Source organism: Natator depressus, chromosome 1 (genome assembly GCF_965152275.1).
Source record: "Natator depressus isolate rNatDep1 chromosome 1, rNatDep2.hap1, whole genome shotgun sequence".
Classification (NCBI taxonomy): Eukaryota; Metazoa; Chordata; order Testudines; family Cheloniidae; genus Natator; species Natator depressus.
Window position 1 is genome coordinate 299,833,397 of NC_134234.1, and position 24,741 is coordinate 299,858,137.

General features: G+C 38.3%; 1 protein-coding gene across 14 annotated transcripts in view; it reads left to right on the forward strand.

The window, feature by feature from the left end:
- The window catches only part of FOXP2 (forkhead box P2), a 554,228-nt gene that overhangs the window by 384,744 nt on the left and 144,743 nt on the right, over positions 1-24,741 (forward strand). The gene's annotated exons all lie outside the window — the stretch shown is intronic.

Genomic DNA, 24,741 nt, shown 5'->3' on the forward strand with positions numbered 1-24,741 from the left:
TCTTGTCCCTCCTAAGAACGAGGATGCTCTATGGAATTTCCATGGACCTTCAGGTGGTCCCTCACCTCTCCATCTTCAGCCTGAGTATGTAACATAGGACAATTATTTATTTGCCAGCTTGGGGCCGTCTTGCCTTTCTAGCTTATTCTTTCTCTTCTTCTGTCCTGTGAGTGAGTTTACCAGCTGATACACACACACACACACACACTCACACCCGCCTTGGGTCAGTGCAGGTGCACAACCCAGTTTAAACACCTGGAGGTAGCCAAGCCCTCTAAACTGTTCCTTAAAGTAAAAAATAAGTTTTAAGAGGTCAAGTGTTAAATCTAAGATGTCCAATAACTCCAAGAATATCATCAGTTGCTCCTCAGTGAATGATGACCTGACTTACTCTGAGAATACAGGCACACTTTTTTAGCAAACATGAATTATTACAATTTATCAACAAAGTTATCCAGATTAGGGATATCCAAAAACAGAATGAAAAGTCAGGTTCTAAAGAAGCACATAAAATTCATTTTATGGGTTTTCTATTTTAGAGTCCCCGGAGAAAATCGTGGATGCCAAATGGCTTCACCCTGAAAAGAAAAAAATCAATCAGTAGGATCTATCCTAGTTATACAGAGCCTCGAAAGGCAAACGATAAAAGTTTCTTCAGTTCTCAAAGTTGATGCTTCTGTCTCTTAATCTATTAAAAAGACTGTTCTGTCTGTGGAGATCACTGCCATCATTTTATATGCAAGATTTTCTGAAAAGAATGAGATGAAAGAGATGCAGACTAAATAATAACTCTGTATTATATAAGTTAAGCCTCTTTATAATTATTGATTAGTTGAATTTATTGTTTTGGGGCAATTTGGGCAGCAATTGTAATTTGTTCTGAATTTTTGCAGTTGTACAAGTGTCTGTCTTTGACCCAGGTGCTTCTCTTAAAAATCAAATATATATATATATATGCAAACAAAAGATAAGCATATTAATTTCACTCTTTAAAAGAAGGCTGAGAGTCAAATTTAGAAATGACAAAGATTGCACAATCCCATTCAGGTCTGTTCAGTTGCTACCACTATGCTAACAATAGTTTTTTGGCCCATCTAGTCTTCTCCTAGGCCTGAAGGATTCCGAGTGGTGTTTTCCCAACCCATGCCTCTCCTGAGGGGATAAAAAAGCATTCTTTGGAGAGAAAATGAAGAAAAACCTTACAAACATGCCTTCTTTCTTATTTATGTATGATGCATTGTGTTACATTATTCAGCTCATATTTCAGTCTTTTCTCGTTTTCATAATGGCCAGAAGAAAACATAGATTGTGATCCTGATGCCTGACCAAAACTCATCAAATATCCATTGAGGCTTCTTGGTGATCCTTTGAGCAAGGTCATAAATGATTGATACAACTTCTCCAATTCCCTTAAGATATCAAAGGAGAGGAGATATACCAGCACATACAATTCATAAGGAAAGTCTTCTTTCTGGAGGCAGAATAGTCTTTTCATTACTTTCAGTCCCCCAGTTCTTAAAGATACCTCTCCAGCTGGCAAGATAGACCAAAACCATCATCTTAATCTACTTGGGCCACAATACAAAGAATGAACATGGCGATGAAGTGAGCTGTAGCTCACGAAAGCTTATGCTCAAATAAATTTGTTAGTCTCTAGGGTGCCACAAGTACTCCTTTTAAAACAAAGAATGTTTGTTGTTCCAGATTTCTTTCTTTCTTTCTTTCTTTCTTTCTTTCTTTCTTTCTTTCTTTCTTTCTTTCTTTCTTTCTTTCTTTCTTTCTTTCTTTCTTTCTTTCTCATGCTAACGTATTCCAATGAGTTTTTGTTCCTTCCTCTCCTCTATATGATGTGGTATGATTATTTCCTCTGTATTATTTGAGACAAGCTATGACTAAATCCAGAACCTGCACTTATTGAAGTATGTCTAAGAGAACTGTCCTAGCTGCATCGAAGACTATCCAGCCTCAGCCACTCCCACTACAACTATTTCATTCAGGAGACATACTCTCATATTGAGAGCTTGGCTGCTGTCACTGAAGAAGTTCCATGTAGGATTTTCAATGATCTATACATTTAAAGAAGGCTTTTCTCCAAGTCATGGAAATAAAAAAAACTTTGCTGCTTCCTTATATGCTCCAGTCCCCTCCAACATATGGACTTACCTACTGGCACCTTGTCTGTGGTGACCTCTTTTCCAAGTTGCTATTAATTTCATAATATATTAGAGAAAACATCTTTGGAGAAGGTACAGATTGAAATTTTCCATGTAATGGAGGTTCCTCAAGTACATGGGTTTGTCACCAATCTACAAAAGAACTTTCTCATTCCTTCACAAATATTCTACATGACTAAACTCAGTTCCTCACTAGTTGTTCACTCATCTCAGAAAATATGTATCTGGGACATGTCAATTATCCACCATTAATCATATTAAATCCTCATCTTTAGATCTCATGGGTCTTAATCTATTTACGGTATGTAGCCAATTGGCTGCTGTTGAGAGGAAATGAGACTTAAAATTTGGAATGTGGGAAGGGGTGCTTTCTATGTTTTGTTTGGGCATTGAATATTTTTATTCTGTTATTGTATAAGAAAAGTCAAGATAAAGATTCACTGTAAATTGCTCACTTCACAACCTCTATTCTATAAATTGTTGGACCTAAATCACTAGGATGAAATGTTATGACTTGTGTTATACAGTAGTTCAGACTAGGCAATCATAACCTTAAATTTCATATCTCTTCAGCTCAAATTATACTACAACTTGAGGGAGTCTTGGGGGATTACCTGAAGCCTTCAGATAAACCAGGGGCAGCCAGGCTTTGGAAAGTCTTCACTCTGGATTCCTAATTCCTGAGCACAGGGAGTAAACTATGAACAACCTTGCAGACATGGTCAATTTTTTTCAAAAGCGAGCAGTGATTTTGGGTGCCTCAGTTTTTGGGTGCCCAAACTGAAATATTTTAAAAGTGCCCTGATTTTCAATGTAATGAAGCACCTTTACTTTCAAGAGAGGGCTTCTTTTAGGTATCTCCATTGAGGCACCTGAAACCACTAGTCACTTTTAAAAATCTTGGTCCATATGCCTGACCTACCACTGACCAGGGGATAATGTTAGTAAACTGAAATTGTACTGTAAATCAAAATGACAGCAATAATTTTTAAAAAGTATGCAGTTGTCACTTGTTTTAGCTCATCTCTTTTTTTGTTCCCATTTTGTGTTCTTGCTCAGACACAAGGACTATCCTGGGTTTAATAGGTACATTTAAAATGGCATGCTTTACGAGTCAGTTCAGAGAAAGTGAAAGTATTATTGTTGGTTTTTTTCTCATTAGTGTAGGGCTGTGGATTGAGATGATGCTGTATATTGGGTAAGATGTACAGATGAAATGAGGGTCCAAAGAGCTTTCCTGGTCTAACAGCATCAGTCAGTACGATAGAGAACAAAATGAAAAATGGTCTTGTAGCTTTATGAAAGAAGTGAGTAATTTATGAGAAAGAGTGGAAAGAGTGGAATTTTAGTTGAGAGGCTCTTCCAAATGTAAGTGGTCAGTTCCTGTCTGTCCATTCTTCATGCGTCCCTCTTCCAGTGGTCTAGTCTACATGGATCTTTGAAGCCTTTTGAAAGTGCAGACTGAGACCATGTCTATGCTACAGTGGCACAGCTATGCTGATGTAGCGCCATAATGTAGATGCTCCCTACATTGATGGAAGGTATTTTTCCATTGATATAGTTAATTCATCTCTCCGAGAGGTGGTAAGTACGTCAATGGAAGAAATCTTCTTTTGACCTAGCTGCGTCTTCTCCGAGAGGCTAGGCTGACCTAACTACATCTCTTAGGTGCCTAATTTTTCACAAGCCTGAGCAATGTAGCTAGGTCGATCTAATTTTTAGGTAAAGACCAGGCCCAAGGGTCTGATACTGCAAACATGCTATGTGCAAAGCTCCCTTAGACACCAATAGGAATTGCACACATACACAAAAATCTTTTTACTCCTACTAGTATTATCAGCAAGTTGAATTCAAGTACTGTAGTGCTACTTCATTATAATGATATCTGTTGATTGACACAATGTCACTGTGTTTGTTTCTTCACAGATACTTACGAAACAAGTACATGCCCCATGGAGCTTATAAAGAGTACATTTGCAAAGATTTTACTGGTTCTGTCGTTATCCCACATTATACATACATGAAATACCTCTCAGATCAGTAAAATCTTTCAAACTGATAGAAACATATTCAGTGTGGCCACTGTACCATCCAAATGAGATGTTACTTAGCAAGGTGTTATAATAAACAAGGGAGGGGAAAAGAGTAAAGGAGAACAAGTGTTACACCAGTGGAAAGTCATACACTTGTTCTTAATGCCTTTGTTTGTTTTGGGATTGTTTGCTGGTCAGTTTGCTTTTTGTTTAAGTTTGTACAGGATATGAAAACCTATGGAAGGAAGGAGGGCAAGGGTGAAGGTCTGTGTTGGAAGGCTAACCAAAGATGGTAAGTTCTGAGGAAGAATTTTAAGGAGTTAAGTGAAGTTGCATAGAGAACAGTCTTAGGGAAGATACTCCAGTCATAGAGATGAGCATGAGAAAAGTGTAGAAGTAACTTGGAAAAGAAGACCAGAAGCAAAAAAGGAAAAGCTGAATTGGAAAGTTATTAGACACATCTAAAGATGTGATTCTTTTAGGGGTCAGGCTGGACAGGGTCTTGAGAATGAGGAATTTGACATATGTGGAAGAAGGTGAAAAGCCAGCCCAAGGATTGAAGTAGAATATATCAACTATACAAATTCTTTATATTTTAAAATACCCGGTAAATAATATTCATAGGTTGACACCGTTTTGGGGAAAATGGGCTTTGCATATTGTTTTATATGTATATATTGTATCTTGTTTGGATATAGATCTGAAAGCGCATCACAAATTAATTAAGCCTCACACATATGCCAGTTGTAAATATCTACAGTGACCATACTTTAAAAGTTTCTTGCATTTGAGAGATATTATGGGAAGAATTTGTAAAGTTTGACCTCTATGTTTTATCCCCTACATCAGATGAGGACATTGCAACAGAGACAGGTTAAATGACTTGCTCAACTTCTTACACAAAGTATGTAACAGGGATGGGAAGAGAACCCAGATCTTTTGACTTGCAGTGTGGTGATAGTTAAGTGATCTATATCAAATGCAGTAATTGCAACCTGTAAATGGCACTAAAAGGACTAATCTAACCCCAGTATCGGCAGTATCAGCACAAAGCCAAAGACTGAATTAGCATGGAAACAGAATAACTTCCCTAGCCCTCGAAACACTCCTTTTATTTCAGCATTAAGGCACATTGGTTGAGAAATTGGCACTGCAGCTGGTCGTGCAGCACTTGCCCTGTGGATAAAAAAAGGGATTTTCATCTCCAGGGCTACCAATCTGGTATCTCCAACAAACATTAAACACTCACAGAAGAGGAGAGGGAGCATCATTGTTGGTCCAGAAACATTTATATCTGACTTGAGTATCCTACGAAAATTATACTACCAAAATGATGCGGACCATTAAGATTAACTATTTCCCTATACACAGAGTTGCTGTGCCTTGTTGCTGAATGAAGATTGTTTGTTTATTACATTACTCCTTTCTGTTTTCTTTGCTTTTATGCTTTGATAATGTTTTCCAGTCATTGAACTACTAGGCTTGAGTGTTTTTAATCATCTTGAACATCAGTATAAGGTTTAAACGTTATTGAGATGAGCTGGGACTTGATAGATTGACAGATCAATACATCTGGTTATCATCAAGAGTAGAGTTTAATTGCTCTTAATTTGTACTGGTTGAACACTCTATATAAAATTATTTTATACTCAATGATGTTTGTAATGTTTTGGACAACATACAGTAAAACTTAACAGTAAAGCCATCTAGTCTTACACACACTGGACCTAATCTGTTTTCCTTACTTGGCCAAAACTTCTGTTCCCTCTTCCATGGAGGGCATAAATAGGAGTTTGAAGTGTTCAGGAAATGCAAGTTTGGATACAGTATGAGTATTCAAGGTCTCTTTATATTTTTGGTCCTATGAAGTATTTGAATTTGAGGGTAAATCAGGAGTTCTATCCTTTGCGATGTTGAACTCCCCCAGTTCCTACAAACTTCAGTGAGAATTGTGGGCTGTCAGGCACCTTGCAGGATACGCTCTCCATCCTCAGTGATATAAATGCACCATGTGACAGGACAGGCAAGGCACTTTAAATCATTTACTGCTTTGTACTACAGTACTGAATGCTGTGCTGTGTGCACAAGTACAAATGTCCTGCTGCTTCTCATCATTCACAGTAAATTGCATCAGACTGTCTTGTTGAAGGCTTAACTAGTTTTTTTGTCACTGGCCTCCAGAAAAAAAAATAGCCAAAAACTACACTATTCTGCAACAATGCATGGAGAAAAAATAACTGGAAAACTTAAGGAAATATACTTTAGAATATTTACAATTCTCCATTAAAATGTATTTCATCTGAGACAGTTGACATAATATAGAATATAGAAATTTTGAGAAAGCAATTTAACCTGCAGAAACTAAAATCTCAAAGCAGAAGTTTGTTAGTACTTTTTGCACCTGACAAATGCTTCCATTTTGATCTAACCACGACAATGCTTAAAAGGTTTTAAAAGTGAGAGTCTCTTCCAATAACCGTTTTATTTTGCCTCCAATGGAGGAGGAAATCCCTGTGGCCAATACTTAAATTTTTGTAGATTTAATTTTACTGTGAGATTCCTATTTTGGCACTGCTGTCTTCAAGTCATTCCTTTCTCCAAGGAGCAAAGTTAAAATGACAGCCATAATGTGGCTTCTACTGCTTCTGCTGAGGGTATTGCATGAGTCTGCCACGCTTTTGAGGCATTGGTGCTCGTGCCACTGGAAGCTCTCTTTTCTCTGTAGACTTGGTGTCTAGCAGTGATTGTTGTATCAGGAGAAGTACAGTGCCTAGTCTGCCATAATCATGTAGCGCAAGTCAAATAAATCATTGCTTTTGGGATTGAGGGAGTTATATTGAGTAGATGTAATTGGTATTTCTGACTAGCATAAGAGCATTGAAATTGACAATCCCACTATTTTTATTCTTAATATGTGTACACCTCTGCACCAGGACATCAGATTGTCCCAATTGTTACCGCAGATCAGCAGCAGGAAGTTCTGGTTTGATATTTTTTAGTCAAGAAGAAAGTGATATTTACAATGGTGTCTTGGGAGCTCTGAGAGAGATCTGAGTATCCTAAGAAATAGGCTATAACCCCTTCAGAATATTGTATTTTAATATTTCCTCTCTCTCCACACCCCATTGTTATTTATATTTGGGTTATTTCTGATTGTCTCCCCCTTTGTATTTGGTGACATTTGTCCTTTAGTGTGTCCTGTATGAAGTTAGTGAGCATTTTCCATATGGCGCACTTAAAGGATTAGTTCATACACTTTACTTGTTTAACTAAACCTTGTGTCCTTTACTGTATATCTTTAAGTAGTGAATAAGCCCATTCTGTTACTGACTTGGCGTTTGTAAACACACAAAGCTTCTAGCCATGGACACCCCAAAATTTGTGGGCACAGAAATATAAAGAAGAATTTCAGGTTATATTTTTTAAAGGAAATAAGTTTCTAGCCCATTTCCTTGAAAAGGTAACCTTAGAAATATAAAGTGATCACTCAGGTCAAAAATTCTAGGTTTTTTCCCCTTAAAGCTCACCTTTATTCAGAGCTGACCCAGAGACAACCACATCTGGCTTTTGGGGTCCAGAAAACATGTAAATTAAATTCCCTTGATTTTGTGAAAACCCCCAGATCAGCGAGACAGTTTCCCAGGTTACTGCTAATGGCACTATCACCATCCTAAATTCCCTGTCAGCTAGCTACCTGTGTCTGATCCAGCTCCTCTCCTGAGCAACCAGCTTGACCTCTGGCCACAAGGAAGAGAGCTCAATAGCATCAGAGACAGAATAATCTAGTGGACTGAGCAAATGACTAATCTGAGTTGAGACACTGACTTCTTCTGTGATCTTTGTCTAGTCATGTAAGTCAAAATTTTCAAACTTGGGTGCCTAAAGTTAGACCTCTCTACACAGAGATGTAGAACACCCATTGCCCTGCTGTAATTTATAGAAACCACAACCAAACACTATGTTTTATGCATGGACAGAGATGCTGCTAGTTTTCAGGAGTACCTGGTTTCCCTGTTTGTTTATTTAAAAATATTAGATTGAGTTTTTTGTTCAAACTGATGTACAGTAAAGTGTGAGCGGGAGGACTGGAGTCAGTAATTTTTTCTCTGTTTGAACTTCTCCCTGCCTGCCTCATCCCTGTCTGTTTCCATCCATTTTTTTTTTGAGCATAGTAATGTTTTCCTGCCGCCTTGGAAGTGGGTTTTTCATAACGCTTCTGAGCTTCAGCAGGCAGCACCTGCCTGAAGAGCTCAGAATCATCCAGGATGCTTAGGATGGTTCATAGCCACTTACAAACACATCAGTGGCCACTTTATAGATCCTGGAATGTTTCTGAGCTGTTGGAGATACCTAATTTAAGTTTAAGATGAAGACAAACATTTTTTTAAGGAATGTGTAATGTTGTTGGTTCCTAAAAATATGTTTAGTTTTCCCCATTGTGCTGTGAAACTGGGTTGCTTTAAAGTCAGGTGGTAGCTGTTGCAGGTGAGAAGTTCTTAAAAATGAAGAGATTAATGGAGTATGTGGAGGAGAGGAGTTAGGAAAACGATATTAATGCACAGCTGTTGAATTCAGCAGTTTATTGTAATAACCTAGGCATGGAGACAAGTGCCAATGATAGCATTGATGCCATGCAGCTTCAGCAACAGGGCGTAAGGGCAAGATGTATGGAAAAGCGACCTGTTTAGCAGGAATCATTTCAGTCTATGCTTTGGATGGGGAATCCTGGCCCGAAGTTGTGTATCTGTAATTCCACTCAGGACACTATTCCAGTATACTAACTTACTTGCTGGAAGTGGTACATGTGTTGTTATAGATTTGAAAAGTGATATTAGTATTAGGTTTCTCATGCTAGCAGTTATGCTTTCCAGCTTTAGACACTGGAACTGCTGCTAACTACTAACTCTTAAGAAAATTAGTAAGAATACAGCAGATAGGAGGAGAGACTGGCCAATGGTTGTTAGAGTTGAGCAACCTGTCTCCGATAGTGGACAAGAAAAGATTCTTTGGAAGAAGACAAAGCCTTGTTACAGACCATCATGAAAATGGTGGACATTTCTTCCTATCACCAAGGCAGATAGTGCCTGGCTATACTCCTGAAACATAAAGTTGATATTCCTGAAATTTTTAGTCCAACTAATATAAATGTGAATAATAAATTAATATGATTATTATTAATAATACATTATTGTTATTAATATATAGTTATATCACAGTAGTACCCATGGCCCCAGGAAGGATTGGAGCTGTGTGGTGTTAGGCACTGTACAAACATAGATAGACATGGTCCTTGAAGTGCTTATAATCTAAGCAAAAACACATAAGTCATAGATAAAAACCACTACCGCTTGACATGCCAGTCAGAACAACAGGCTATGTGTGTAGTAATAAGGGTATATCAGATCCCTTATTGCTGATACTAAGATAAAATATCTAAACCAAACTGGGACAAAATCTTTGTTTAAAATGTTGACCTTTTATTTTTGTTCATAGTATGATGTTCCACTTAGATACATTTGTAGAATGAACACAGCATGTTGTGTTTGTATTAGAATATAACGGACATAACAGTGATGACAATAGGGTAGATCCCATCCTAGAGCCATAGGACATTGCATAGAGAGGTAGAGTTTGATATAAAAACCTGGATCATTGCCTGTCTCATATTCAAATGTACTTTACTGAAGTTGAGAAACCAGGAAGCATAACATGGTCTAGCTCACTAACATTTAAAATACATATTTATCCTACTTAAAGAAGATTACTTCCCTTCTCAACCTCTAACCCTCTGCTTTTAAGGGAACACATAGGGGCACACATAAGGTACCATTGTCAACAAAGACTTCCATAGTCAGATCTCTGTTTGTAATAGGTTGATATCTTTAAAAGTACTACTTTTCATAATGTACTGAAAGGAATCTGGAGAACAAAATGTACCATCCATTTGAGGAGAGTAGGCAATTCATCTCTAAGTGTAGCCAGCAGCAAATTTTAGAAGATGGAAGATTGTGTTATGTCTCAAATTCTGCTAGTCATTGAATGGTGATCATTGGAGGAATGCTGATCACGTGAATATGCAGCAGTGGTGGTGTTAATGATAAGGTATTAGGGACAAGAGCAGAGGTTCAGGTTTGAAAGAAAAGGTAGAGTAATCAGGATTGCTTTAGATAGTATGGTTCATATTTGTCCAGAACGAAAAATTCCAATTCCAATGAAGAAATGATTGTCTGTGTAAAGTTACAAAACTGTAATGGCTTTTTAATGACTACCATACCATCTAGTGCCTCTGTAATGCATACAGTACCATCTGAACAATGCAAAATGTCATTATGGTTATTAGTTTCACTATTTTTTAGAATTATCTATGGAAATACTGCACTAAGAGAGAGATTTACTACATAGAGAGAGATTGGTTCTGAATTAAGCAGGATTTAATGGTTGAAATAGGATGTTGAGTTGCACATTATTTTTCCAAGTATATTGTGCGAATGCCCAGAGGCCCCAACAACAGCAGGATCCTGTTATATTGGGCACTGTACCAATATGTAGGAAGACACAGTCCCTGCCCAGAGGAGCTTATGATCTAGCAAGACAATTAACATAAGTAGGGTGGGGAAGAAGTATACAATTAAATATGTATATTTGAATATGTACATTGTATAAAAATAGCTTTATATACATTTAAAATTATGAATAAACATTCATTAATTTTGCAGCTCAACTATACTTGTTGACCTCCTTAACCTATTTCATGTAGGTAACATGGAAGAAATGGTTCTTGAGAGATATTTAAAGGAGACACAGGGCAGTGTTGTTATGGACCATTTTGGGGAGGGCATTCCATACACAGGGGCAGTGTGGAAGAAGGCTTGAATATATTTTTTTTTTGCAGATGCTGACAAGTGGGAGGTAAAGGCATCATGAAGGGAGTAAAGGGGATGGGAATAGCACAAAAAGAAATGGGTGGTAAATTTGGAAGTGGTAGAACTGGGAAGGGCTTGAGGACAAGAAGCTTGAACTCCATACAGTATGTAAGGAGGGTAGCTTTAAAAAGGAAAGGTAAGTAGTTGAGTTTTGACCATGTTAAGTTGATGGCAAGACATTGAGGAGGACATGTCAGAAACAAACTGAAATTCAGGTTTTGGTCTAGTGGAAGGGTAGTGGGATTAAAGAAAGGAACTTTTTATCCCTGAATTCTTCAGGTATGAATTCTTCATTTTTATGTAATTTTTGAAAGTGTACACGGTAATCCAAAAGTGTTCAGCCATTGTTTCAGCATTCATAACCGGGATGGTGATCATCCAGTATAGACTACACAATTCAGATTACTAAAACAGATAAAGTTTATACTAGCTAATGCCAAAAGAGGCCTTAGCTCTAGTGAAGTATTACATATGTTTGGCACCACTAAGATGGGGAGTGTCTGCTTTTTTAAAATGCATCTAGTAATGATGATGCCCTTGAGTACATTTATCATTGCAATTCTTTGATTAGCACACTGTTTATGAGGACTTCTACAGGCAGCAAGCCAGTATAAGAGGGAGCATTTTTCCTTGTCTGATCTGATGAAATATGGTTGCAATAAGATGCTACTTTTAGTGTGAAAGTTCTCCCTTTGTGGTCTGACCTACTGTGTTGTACTTGTGGACTACAAGGGGGGAGGGATAGCTCAGTGGTTTGAGCATTGGCCTGCTAAACCCAGGGTTGTGAGTTCAATCCTTAAGGGGACCATTTAGGGGATCTGGGGCAAAAATTGGGGATTGGTCCTGCTTTGAGCAGGGGTTTGGACTAGATGACCTCCTGAGGTTCCTTCCAGCCCTGATATTTTATGATACTTAGGACTGCTGTCTTCAGGTGGTTTTCTAAACCTTTTATCATTTTTTTTATTACCTCTAGACTCCCTCCATTTTGTCCACATCTTTCCTAAAGTGTAGCTCCAGCTGAGATCTTACCAGTGTTGAACAGAGCAGGACAGTCACCTCCTGTGTCTTACATATTACACTCCTGCTAATGGTATTAACCCTTTTCACAACTGACTGACTGACTTCTGAAGGACTCCACTAGATATGCACTCCCAGTATGACAGCAAACCATTGATAACTACTCTTACAGTACAGTCTTTAAACCAACTGAATATCCACCTTATAGCAATTTCATCTATATCATATTTACTTAGTTTGCTTATGCGCATATCATGTGGGACTGTGTAAAAAGCCTTACTAAAATCAAGATATATCACATCTACTGCTTCTCTCATATCCACTAGGCCAGTATCCCTGTCAAAGAAGGAAATTAGGTTGGTTAGGCTTGATTTGCTCCTGACAAATCCATGCTGGCTTTTCCTTATATCCCTATTATCCTCTGAGAGCTTACAAACTGATTGTTTAATAATTTGTACCAGTATCTTTCCAGGTATCAAAGTTAGGCTGAGTGGTCTGTAACTCCACAGGTCCTCTTTGTTCCCCTTTTTAAAGATAGTTACTATGTTTGCCCTTCTCCAGCCTTCTGGGACCTCACTTGTCCTCTAGGATTTCTCAAAGGTAATTGCTAATGGTTCCGAGATTGCTTCAGTCATTTCGTTAAGTACCCTAGGATGAATTTCATCAGGCCCTGTCAACTTGAATACATTTATCTTGTCTAAATATTCTTTAACCTGTTCTTTCCCTACTATGGCTTGTGTTCCTTCCCTCTTGTTAATATTAATTGTGTTGACTATCTGGTGACCACTAACCTTTTAAGTGAAGACTGAAGCAAAATAGATATTAAACACCTCAGCTTTCTTGATGTGATCAGTTTTTAGCTCTGCTTCCCTGCTAAATAGAAGACCTACACTTTTGTGTGTTTTTCTCTTGCTCCAAATGTACTTAAAGAACTTCTACTTACTGCCTTTTATATCTCTTGCAAGATATAACTTATTATGTGCCTTAGCCTTTCTGATTTTGTTCCTACATGCTTGTGCTATTTTTTTGTACTCCACCTTAGCAATTCATTCATGTTTCCACTTTTTGTAGGATTCCTTTTTGATTTTCAGGTCATTAAGAGCTCCTGATGGAGCCATATTGGCCTATTGCTATTCAGCTTCAGGATAGTTTTCAGTTATGTCTTTACTATTGTCTCCTTGAGCAACTGCCAGCTCTCCTGAACTCCTTTTCCCCATAGATTTTCTTCTCATGGGACCTTACTTACCAGTTCTCTGATTTTATTAAAATCTTCTTTTTTGAAGTCTATTGTCCTCATTCTGCTACTCTCACTTCTTCCTTTCATAAGAATAATGAAATCTATCATTTTATGATCACTTTCACCCAAATTGCCTTCCATCTTCAGTTTTGCTACCAATTTATTTCTGTCTAAAATGGCTGTCCTCTTGGTTTCTTCCTCCACTTTCTGGAACAAAAAAAGTTGTTCCCAATACATTCCAAGAAGTTACTGGACATTTTTGTGTTTTGCTGTATTTCTTTTCTAAAAGATGTCTGGATAATTAAAGTCCCCTATTACCACCAGTGTGCATTTTGGATATTTCTGGTATTTGTTCTAGAAATGCCTCATCCATGTTCTCTTCCTTATTTGGTGAGCTGTACTAGACCCCTACTTTGACATCACCCTTATTTTTTACCCCTTTTATCTTTACCCGGGGTTTGTCAAATGGTCTGGACCTCAGTACAAGTGTATATATTCTTGATAATGCAACACTTCCTCCCTTTTTACTCTGCCTGCTCTTCCTAAACAATCTATAGACCTCTATACCAATAATCCAGTCACGAGATGTATCCTGCCAAGTCTCTGTGGTGCCATTAAGTCATAGTTTGACTTATGTACTAATAGTTCCAGTTCTTCCTGTTTATTCCCCATAGTCCTTGTGTTTATGTTTAGATATTTAAGATGTTGAGCATATTCCCCCACTGATTTTTTTATTGTTGCTCCTATAAACCTATTGTAATTTTCCATGTCCCCCCAACATATAACACTCTGTTAAGGTCATCTTTTTTATACTTACCTGTGAGCTTTTGTTACCTGCCCCCTTTGAACTTAGTTTAAAACCCTCCTCACTAGGTTGGCGAGTTGGTGCACAAAGATGCTCTTCACCTTATTGGTCAGGTGGACCCCATCTCTTCCCAGAAGACCTTCTTCCCAGAAGAGTATCCCATGGTTGAGGAAGTGAAAGGCCTCCTGTGGACTCCATCGACGCAGCCATGCATTCATCTTCAGAATGCGCGTGTCCCTGCCCGGGCCCTTACCCTCAACTGGGAGGACGGACGAGAACATAACCTGTGCCCCTGATCCTTTCACCCTTGCTCCCAGAACTCTGTAGTCACTGCTGATCTGTTCAGGGTAAGACCTAGCAATATAATTAGTGCCCATATGGATGAGTAACATGGGATAGTAATCAGAGAGATGGATGAGCCTCGGCAACCTTTCCCTTATATCTCGGACATGGGCTCCAGGCAGGCGACACACCTCCTGGGACATCATGTCAGATGTATGTCTCTGTGCCCTTCACAAGGGAATCCCTGATCACCAGCACCCAATGCCTCCTCCTCTGGGATATGCCTTGGGGATAAATGGCTCCTCCTCCTCAACCTCCTGTTGCCAGGACAGCACACCACCTCGATGGATGGGGGACCCGAATGGGGGGTGAAGCATAGCCTGACCGAGGTGGCCAGCAGCCAGTCTTCTCCTTGCAGAGCAGCCAGTTCTCCTCCTCTGGTTCTGCCATAGTCATCTATAGTCAGCTAGCATCCTCCATCTCAGACGTCTCCATCTGTATCCTTTCAATGAAGTCCTTGTGCTCCTGGATGCTATGCAGATAAGCCATCTCCTCCTGCAGGTGCCTTACCTTCTTCCTGAGGGATTCTGTCAACAGACACCTCTCATACCTGGTGATTCCCCCTGCCTGGCTTTCATGAGCAGGGATATTCCGGCAGCATTCCCAGCAAGTCAAGGGCAGGGCCTGGGTGGAATCCTCAAGGGAGAGGATGTCTGTCTGGAGGAGGTGGAGGCAGAGAAAGAGCTAGCTGTGGTGTTAGCAAAATGTTGTTTTCTTCCATGGCGGGCTCTTCCTTGTAGAAGAACCCAGCCATATGTTTCACCAGCCAGTGGTAGCCTGCATGCTTTTTAAATCCTGGCCCCCCACACATAGCAGGAATTGGTGACTCAACCCATCTCACTCAGCTGCCTCTGATTGCTGACCTATCCAATCAGAAGCTGCATTTCTCTCACTTCAAAGAGTCCCCTGCTTAAGCCCTTCAAAAGACCCCCCTGCTACAAAACAGGTGCTAACACACCTAACAGCTGGGCAACCTAGCCCAGACAGTCAGCAACCAAGCCTAGATTCTAAAACACAGCAACCAGCCCAGAGTTCTACCAAACTTGATGGCAAGTTATGAGCACAGCACAGCTCAGAAAGTACTCCTCTTTTGCCCCCCAAAGTTTATCAATAGCAATGACACACAAGTGCTTCAGAGATACTCACCAGTTGGCCAACTCCCTTAGCCTTCCAGCTGCCTTCATCTCACCAGCCACTGGAAGCATGTGTGCTTTTTTCTAGTCCACATATCATTTTGTTTATGGTCATTTGGGTACAGTGGTTCCTTCTGGAGTTCCTCACAATCCTCTCTAGTCTTGGTTAAGCTAAATAATTTTGTTTCTGCAGAAAAGTTTCCTATCTCACTGTGGGCCTGATCCAAAGCCAATTGAACTTAATGGAAATTTTCTGTTGACTTCAGTGTGGATTGAATCGGCCCTATTTCCCCATTCTGCCAACTCATTCATAAATATTATTGAACGCCATCAGTTGTACTGATCTCTGGAGCCCCCTCTTTCTATGAAAATTGGCTATTTATTGCTATTCTTTACATCCTGACACCTCATCTTTTCTTAAAGCCCTGGCAAGACTGTACGTCTCTCCAGAGTTTATCAAGTTTCCTTAATAGCCTTGTGAAAGGGTGTTTATCAAAAGTCTTGGTAAAATGTAAATAACGTACAGTAAAATGCGTTAGTAATGGCCACCATTGGGACTCCCATTTTTTGGTATTATGTTTATTGCATTTTTGTTTCATTTATTCAGATTTTAAGTGCTCATCCAGAGCTCTGGGTGCTGTGTGAAAATTAAAAACACATTTGAAAAAGAAATACATGTAATTTTCCCCCAGTGCAAAAGTAGGAGGCTCAGCAGACTTACGCACTGGATCCAATTCAGCTGATGTAGCTACTTTAAAAGTCCCATACAGGGTGGAGTGATTTATATCATGATTTAAAGTATTTTATTTTTTAATACCAATCGATTTAAATCAGGTTTGTACAACTGATTTGTAAATTTGTGCTATTGAAATTTTAGAATAAACCAGAAAAAGAAGAAAAGGATGAAGGTAGGGAAGAAAGAGAGAAAATTAAGTACTTGATCCTTTGATCATTTAAGTGGATATATAACTTACAGTAGAACCTCAGAGTTACGAACACCAGAATTACGAACTGACCAGTAAACCATACACCTCATTTGGAACCAGAAGTATGCATTCAGGCAGCAGAGACCAATAAATAAAGCAAATACAAAAAAGAAAAGGAGTACTTGTGGCACCTTAGAGACTAACCAGTTTATTTGAGCATGAGCTTTCGTGAGCTACAGCTCACTTCATCGGATGCATAGCATATCGTGGAAACTGCAGAAGACATTATATACACACAGAGACCATGAAACAAAACTTCCTCCCACCCCACTGTCCTGCTGCTAACAGCTTATCTAAAGTGATCATCAAGTGATCATCAAGGAAGGCCATTTCCAGCACAAATCAAGGTTTTCTCACTCTAGCAGCAGGAGAGTGAGTTTGTGTGTGTGGTTTTTGGAGGGGGTGTGTGTGTGTGGGGGGGGGGTGGTGAGAAAACCTGGATTAGTGCTGGAAATGACCCACCTTGATTATCATGCGCATTATAAAGAGAGGTTTCAAAGAGGGATGGGCTATTACCAGCAGGAGAGTGAGTTTGTATGTGTGTCTGTGTGTGGGGGGGGGGGGGAAGAGTGAGAAAACCTTGATTTGTACTCCTTTTCTTTTTTCTTTTTTCTTTTTACGAATACAGACTAACACGGCTGTTACTCTGAAAGCAAATACAGTACACTATTGTGTTAAATGTAAACTATTAAAAAGGGGGGGGGGGAGAAGTGGCATATTTCTTCTGCATAGTAAAGTTTAAAAGCTCTATTAAGTCAGTGTTCAGTTGTAAACTTTCGAAAGAACAACCATAATGTTTTGTTCAGAGTTACAAATATTTCAGAGTTATGAACAACCTCCATTCCCGAGGTGTTTGTAACTCTGAGGTTCTACTGTAATTCACATGACTCGTCCCATTGACATCAAGGGAACTACACATGTTCTGAAAGTTAAGTACTGTATGTGTATAAATGTTTGCAGCATCAAGAGCTGAAATTGTATTTTTATTAAAGGTTTCTCTCTTAGCGGTATAAAATCTTTGTCACTTCAAAACAAAATTACTTTCACGTTAATAATGAATATGTATTTAGATTTTCCATACATTGTAAGTTGCTGTGAACTTTTTTATGCACACAGGCCAAGTACCTTCTCACCCCTGAAAAAGTCTGGCATCACCATCACATACCCTAATAGTAGTTCCTTTTATAGTTAAACAGTATTAAATATCTATGAATGTGCAATTCTGAGGGCAGTAGTAAATCAAAGTAGTTATTGTCTTCATATGCAGAATCCTTATTCATTAATAACTTTTCAGCAATTATGAAATTCTGTACATTCTGATTGACTGAGGGCTCTGATTTGCATAATTGCTATAAGATGACTTTTTAATTGCTTTCCACTATGTAGGTCTCTTCCTTTTGGCCTAAGTTTGGCCTTCAGCCTATCAGAGTGGAGGACTTTGCATTGGCCATGTTTTGCAAATCCCTTCACCAACTGGATACAGGACATAATTGAGAAATAAGTGTAAAGGTATGAGTATGCATGACTGTGCTCTGCATGGCTGAGGCAATCCCATTTCAATATAATTGTCCTTTTAGCATTTGTTCTTCAAATTTCCTTTTATCTCTCTTAATATTACCTACCAACCCCAATCAGTCTTCATTGCTGTCCTGTCCAACTTTAGGTTCCTTTCTAGTAGCCACACTTGTGCTGGATTTTCATTTTTGAAATAATATTTTTTGCCCTGAACAATACTCTCTAGGACCTTGCCTTATAGCCATTCTGAGTTTTGTTTGTCCCTTCTATTTTTGTTTTCATTTTTAATGATGTTCTTGGATATGAATACTTCCTATTAATATAACAATATTTCTTATTCCGCCTCTATACTCATTCTGTGGATTTTAATTTACTAACTTTTCCCTTCCAGCTGTGAGTAACTAAAAATCCCCCTTCTTCAAGTCCAGCATCATAATACTACTTTGATATCATGGTATGGTTCTTCTTCCATCTTCATCCACTCTGAAAATATCAAACTTAATTGGGCTCTGATCACTGTATAGTGGCTGAACCACACATGCTTCCATGGGCATCGACTCCCCTCCCTATCTATGAATTGTTAACCATCCTTCCTATGAACCAAAACTATTTAGCTTCACACAGCTTTAGGTACAAATAGCCTTAACAGCCAAGCTCATGCTCAAATAAACTGGTTAGTCTCTAAGGTGCCACAAGTACTCCTTTTCTTTTTCTTTTTACGAATACAGACTAACACGGCTGTTACTCTGAAACCAGCCAACAAGTTGATGTCTAATACGCCTTTTGAGAGCTGATGCAAGAGGTCTTTGAACCTACTTCCTAACAGATTGCATGTGTGTGAATTAGAAATACGTGATCATCTATAATATTTCATAGCTACTGAATAATTCCACAAATATTTTGTTGCTTCTGAAGTCACACATGGGATAAATGAAGTGGTCATTCTTCATTTCTCCTTCATACCCTGTTTAATACATTTTCAATATCTACTAGCAGATTTTATGTGTTAGTTCATGTGAATATTGGTATAGTGATGTGACTGCTTCTTTCAGTCAGTATGGCGATACAGGCCACGTTCTTCTATTTAGTTGTAATTAAATCTCCGATTTACTTCAGTGGGAGTGCCACATGCAGAAGTGGGGTGACAAGATGTCCCGATTTTATAGGGACAGTCTCGAGATTGGGGACTTTTTCTTATATAGGCACCTATTATCCCGCACCCCCATCCCGATTTTTCACATTTGCTATCTGGTCACCCTATGCAGAAGGATGGCAATGAGAGCATATGTGTGAACTTGCACACCTAATATTTGCCCTCCGGCTTTTTTAGTAATGTAGTTGGTCAATAAATAATATACAGTGGCAATAATAACACACAGCAAACTACCTATCTGATCACTCTTTACCAAGGGTCACACTGTAAGCCAGATTCAGGGAGTACTATACGTCTGTCAAGAAAAGAATAATTCAGTGTAGTTGTAGCCATGTTGGTCCCAGGAGCGAGACAGTGTGGATGAGGGTCATATCTTTTATTGGACCAATTTCTGTTCATGAGAGAGACCAACAGAAGCTGGTCCAGTAAAAGATATTACCTCACCCAACTTGTCTCTCTAGGGAAAAAAGGTAGTCAGGTGGTGCACAGCTTTGCTGCACTGCTCTCAGATCCCTCCTAACCCATAAAATTCACATTCTGCGAGTAGTTAAGAGCTTTGGAGACAACACTTTGGTATGCAATCACAGGACATGTGCATATTCTACTGTGTGCCCCTGATCCCCAGCATGGACTGAGGTCTACTGGGATAACTTGTGCTCATGGCACAAGAAATTAGTGTAAGCAACTGTGTGGAGGTTTTGTTACCACTCCAGGGCCAGCCAGAATATGGGTGGGAAAATGACATTAATCTTGAAGCTGTATTTTGTACCTATTTGATTGGGATAAGTAAAGGGAGACTAAATTTGTCTTTGTAAAATGAATTATGCTAGCTTCTAAGAAAGATATCTATTGGTGCAAAATATTTATTAGTATCCTTCACAGAAAAAATATGATATTAAATGCAAAAATACCCCAAACAATTACTGTTTTTTTTCTCATAATTAACTAGTATTTTTCACAAAACTCATCTAATTATGCATCAGTCATGGTAAAATGAAAGGTCAATAACTACAGATGCATAATTTCTCTCTGATATATTGCTGTTTGAAAATAGGTTTATGACAATTAGATGATTAATTTCCTTTTATTAAACACCATTATGAGACTTCATGTTGCATTCACCAGTTTATTACTGTTACTTTTTCTCTTTTGTTGGAAATTAATGCAGGATAACATCCAGCCTAAATAGAAACTCAGGTAGATGGGCGTTATATTAAAAAGAATTGCTGCTTCTATTTTTGTTTTTATTGCAGGAATGACCAAAGGCCACAATTAGGATAAAGGTCTCAGTGTGCTTGGGGGTCAATACGCTATCTTAGAGGCAGACATTTTTCTTGCCCCACAAAACTTACAGGTTAATATATTGACAATTAAAAAAAAAACAATCCGAGGGAGGGTTGGTGAAAGTAACAGTTATAAAAATATGTTTGTACTGGCTAGGGCTGTGCACAACTTGATGCTTATGAATAAGTTAAGTATTTTATATATATTAGCTTAAGTTACCACCACCCCAACTGTCCCGCACACTAAGTTAATTATAAGACCTTGGGGTAGCAGGAAAATCTTTCTTGTAAGAGTAATTAGGTCAATCTTTCCGTTACTTGGGACTGGTTGACCATTATCTTTCTCACTATTATCCCCACCTAAACAATGTTCACTAATTCTGCAGCAGTCAATTCTTTCAGCTCCCTACTGGTCATCTAGATTTCTTAGACTGTGAGTTTCCTGAGAAAACAACTAGCAGGTTATGAGCACTACTGCAAGCAAACAATGTAATAACTGTTCAGCCTCCCACTCGTTGGTAGCATCCGTCTTCTTACTGTTGCCCAGATTTTAGTTGTGGGGTGCTCTTGACTGCATAGGCTCCCAGCTGTTTGTCCCCTGTTGGCATGCTTAGAGGTTTCCTCATCACTATGTTTGGAGTCAGGAAGGAGTTTTTTTCACTAAGACAGATTAGACTGTGGGTGGTGGGTGAAATTCTGTGGCCTGCATGGTGCAGGAGGTCAGACTAGATGATCATAATGGTCCCTTTTGACCTAAATAGCTATGAAAAATCTATGACTGACCCTTGGTAAAGTTTGGGTTTGCTTTCATTTGGTGTATCCAGAAAGGGTCATTGGGCTGCATAGTTTGTAGTTGGAGGTGGTTCCGATCTTCTTAAATTGAAGAGCCTCGGAATGATAGTTTTGCTAACCTGTGGAGATTAGTTTGGAAAGTTTGTCAGTTGTCATTACTGAGTGGCTAGTAACCTTTGGGCTGTTTGTTAGAGAGCTTTGTTCCCATTCCCTTTTTCAGATAACAAAATCATAGGTTAAGCGACAAAGGGGTTTAGTAGTATCATTGGATTAGTACTAGGAAGAATCATACACAGATGTGTGGTTCCCCTAGAAGCAGACCTAAATCTCCTTAAGGGAAAGTGATGGCTATACAATTCTGGGCTTGTGAAGCTGAGTCATTAGGGGAAAGGAGGATACAATGTAATTCCCTGGAGGGACAAAGGTTCCACTAATCTAATGGCTGAGACTATATGTAGCTATATAATCACTTGGTTAATTTGCTGCTATCCAGTTAATAAAGTTGAGGCCTGTTGCCTTTAACTCAACTAAGAGCATGTGCGTGCGTGCATGCCTACATGTTTGCCTGTTGCATGGTACTACCAGTGATGAGAGTTAACTCTTGTATGAAACTTACAACATGAAAGACTGTTTGGAAGCTTATTTTACGTTCAGTGGTCAAAGTTAAAACAGTCAATCGTTTAACAAAATAAAATAGGGATTTTGGGGTGGAAAGGTGAAAGAATCTGGCTGTCTTCTGGCAAGTTTTTTGGTTCTGGTTATCTGCAAAGTATACACCGTTTGTCAGTATAACTGAGGAGTGCCTGTATAAACATTCTTGTTTCGACTGTTCCACATAATAGTTTCTTGTATCATATTTCTTCTGACCTCGCTATCTGAAACCAATTACAGGCGATCCATTTGGGCTGCATCTATTTTCATAAGAAGCCCAGGCAGCAGTGTTTTTCTCAGAGATGAATATCAACATCAAATATGCTTCTGAGTGCTTTGTTATTTATGTTTCAGAGAGATTTTGTAGCCTTCAGCTCTCAAGAATGTGTCATGCTGTGCTGTTTATACATTGAAGATATTAATGGGCGTAGATGTCATTTTTCATTTTAACGTCTCAAATGCAACAGGCTTATAGGTTAAACATTCTTATTTTTAAAGAAAAGATATGAGTGACATCTGTTTTCTACAAAATACACATTTACTTTTTAAAGCAGGAAAGTAATCTGTTTATCTTCTTTGGTAGCAACTTTCACTTTGTTAAAATGTTAAATCTTATTAAATTAATTTGAAAGCATTCTTAAAATAACAGAAATCTAGGGCTTTGGATACAGAATAGTACATGACTCATATCTCCTTCAGTTATCTTTAACACATATAAAAATGTACATCAAATTATCAACTTTAATAGAGTGAATTATATACAATCAATTCTATTTTTGTTCTGCTTACATTTCAGATAGGTTGGAACTGCACAGTAAATATTAAGAAATGGTGTTCCCAATAAATACTTTACTGCAAGATGCAGTGAATTCTGGAAACATATATGCCCAAATTTCCGGCTCATGCTGCCAATACTTAAACCATTATAATGATTTTCATTCACATTGTTAAACTAATTGTGATTCAATTGAAATCTTTAGTTCTTTTTAGTGTTTTCATCTACATGGCCTTTATTTTTCTACAGTTTTACTAAATTAGATAATTTAATTAAGTAAAAATGCCTCCTTAATTCAAAACAAATGTTATTGGAAACTGGATATTGTTCTGACTGCCCAAGTAACCTTTCTTTTGCTAGCATTCGAGTCGAAACTCTGCATAATTTTGACGAGCAAAGTTTGTAAACATCTGTTAGTTTGTTTTAGCTGAATTTTATTTAGACCACATGTTATCATCCAATTAGTTCACAGAACTTTATGAATGTTATCTGGAATTTGCCTTAATTTGATACATGACTGAAATGTAGATGTGTCTTCCAACATTAATATTTTACTTTAAATTGTCAAGTTGTTTTTCAAGGATTTAATAGCAGTAAATGAACTGATAGAACTGAATGTTTTATAGTCCCCTAATTCTCACAGTTTTGAATAGTGCCAATAATAATTATCTGAGATGAATAATATGTCTCTGAGAAATTGTTTACTGAGAAGCAATACCAAAGTGTTAACCACTACATTGAGGAAAAAGGAGTCATGTGATAACAGACATAAGAACAAAGACTGTCAGCGATTTCTCCTTATGAGTTTTAAATCATCTCTGATCTTTTGAAATTGTTTTCTGTTCTTCTTCTGTCTCCTGTGTTTACACTAATCTAAACTGCCACAATAAGCTCATTGAAGTATTCCGGTAGTCATCATTTGTAAGACATTCTGTATTAAAAGATGAGCCTTTACTCTTTTAAAGATGTCTCTACCTGCACATATAAATCAAGCCAGTTTAAGTAGTGTAGCCTTTTATGCAAACATATCCTGTTGTGGTGTATTTCTTTTTTCATAGACTGTGACTTCTTTTGTAGTGGTTGGGATTCATGCTTTCTTATAGTGATGCAGTGCTAGAATGCTACCCATGATTTGAGCAATATTGCTTGGCAAAATTTTGAGATGCTTCAGATTCTGGTTCTCTGATTCTCTGGTATAGTAAATCTAGAGCTGTGCCAGAGATTTGATTCCTTTTTATATTGGTGCTAGTTGTCTGTGTTTCTGAGGAAGATTGGGACACTGAAACAACTTGCAGAGTGTGAAAATAACCCATGGATATTACTATTTTCAAGCATTGATCAGTCTGTATACCAGCAAGATGCTGTATTATGATTTTTCCAGATAAAATCAGTTTAATGAACTTTCTGCTACCACTACAAATAAAGAGAAATTAATTATTCATGGCTCTTTCCCTCTTCTATTTATCTTCAGATCTCTTCACTGGTCCTTGTAACACCACCATCCAATTGATGAGCTATGCAAGCTCCTGTCAATTCAACAGTGCAATGATTCCAGTCTCTCTTTAATTCCAGTCTCCCTCGGGTAGAGCTCCAAAGATTGTGAAGGATCATAAAACTCACTACAAATCAAAATGAATGTGATGCCTGAGCAGTACCATTTCTCAGCCAAATGTTTCAGAATGGGACCTTGGGGCCAAATCCTGATCCCAGTGAAGTCAATGGATATTTTTCATTGACTGGAACAAGACCAGGATTTGGCCTTTAGAAACTATTCATGAACCATGATTGCAAAGAAAATTATTGTTCTATTTAGGGTAGCAAATAGAACACAAGTTCTATGGTGACAAAATACTCCAACTGCACATTGAAATACATTGAACTGTACTTGTTTTTAAAGAACAGAAGCTGGGTCTCTCTTTCTC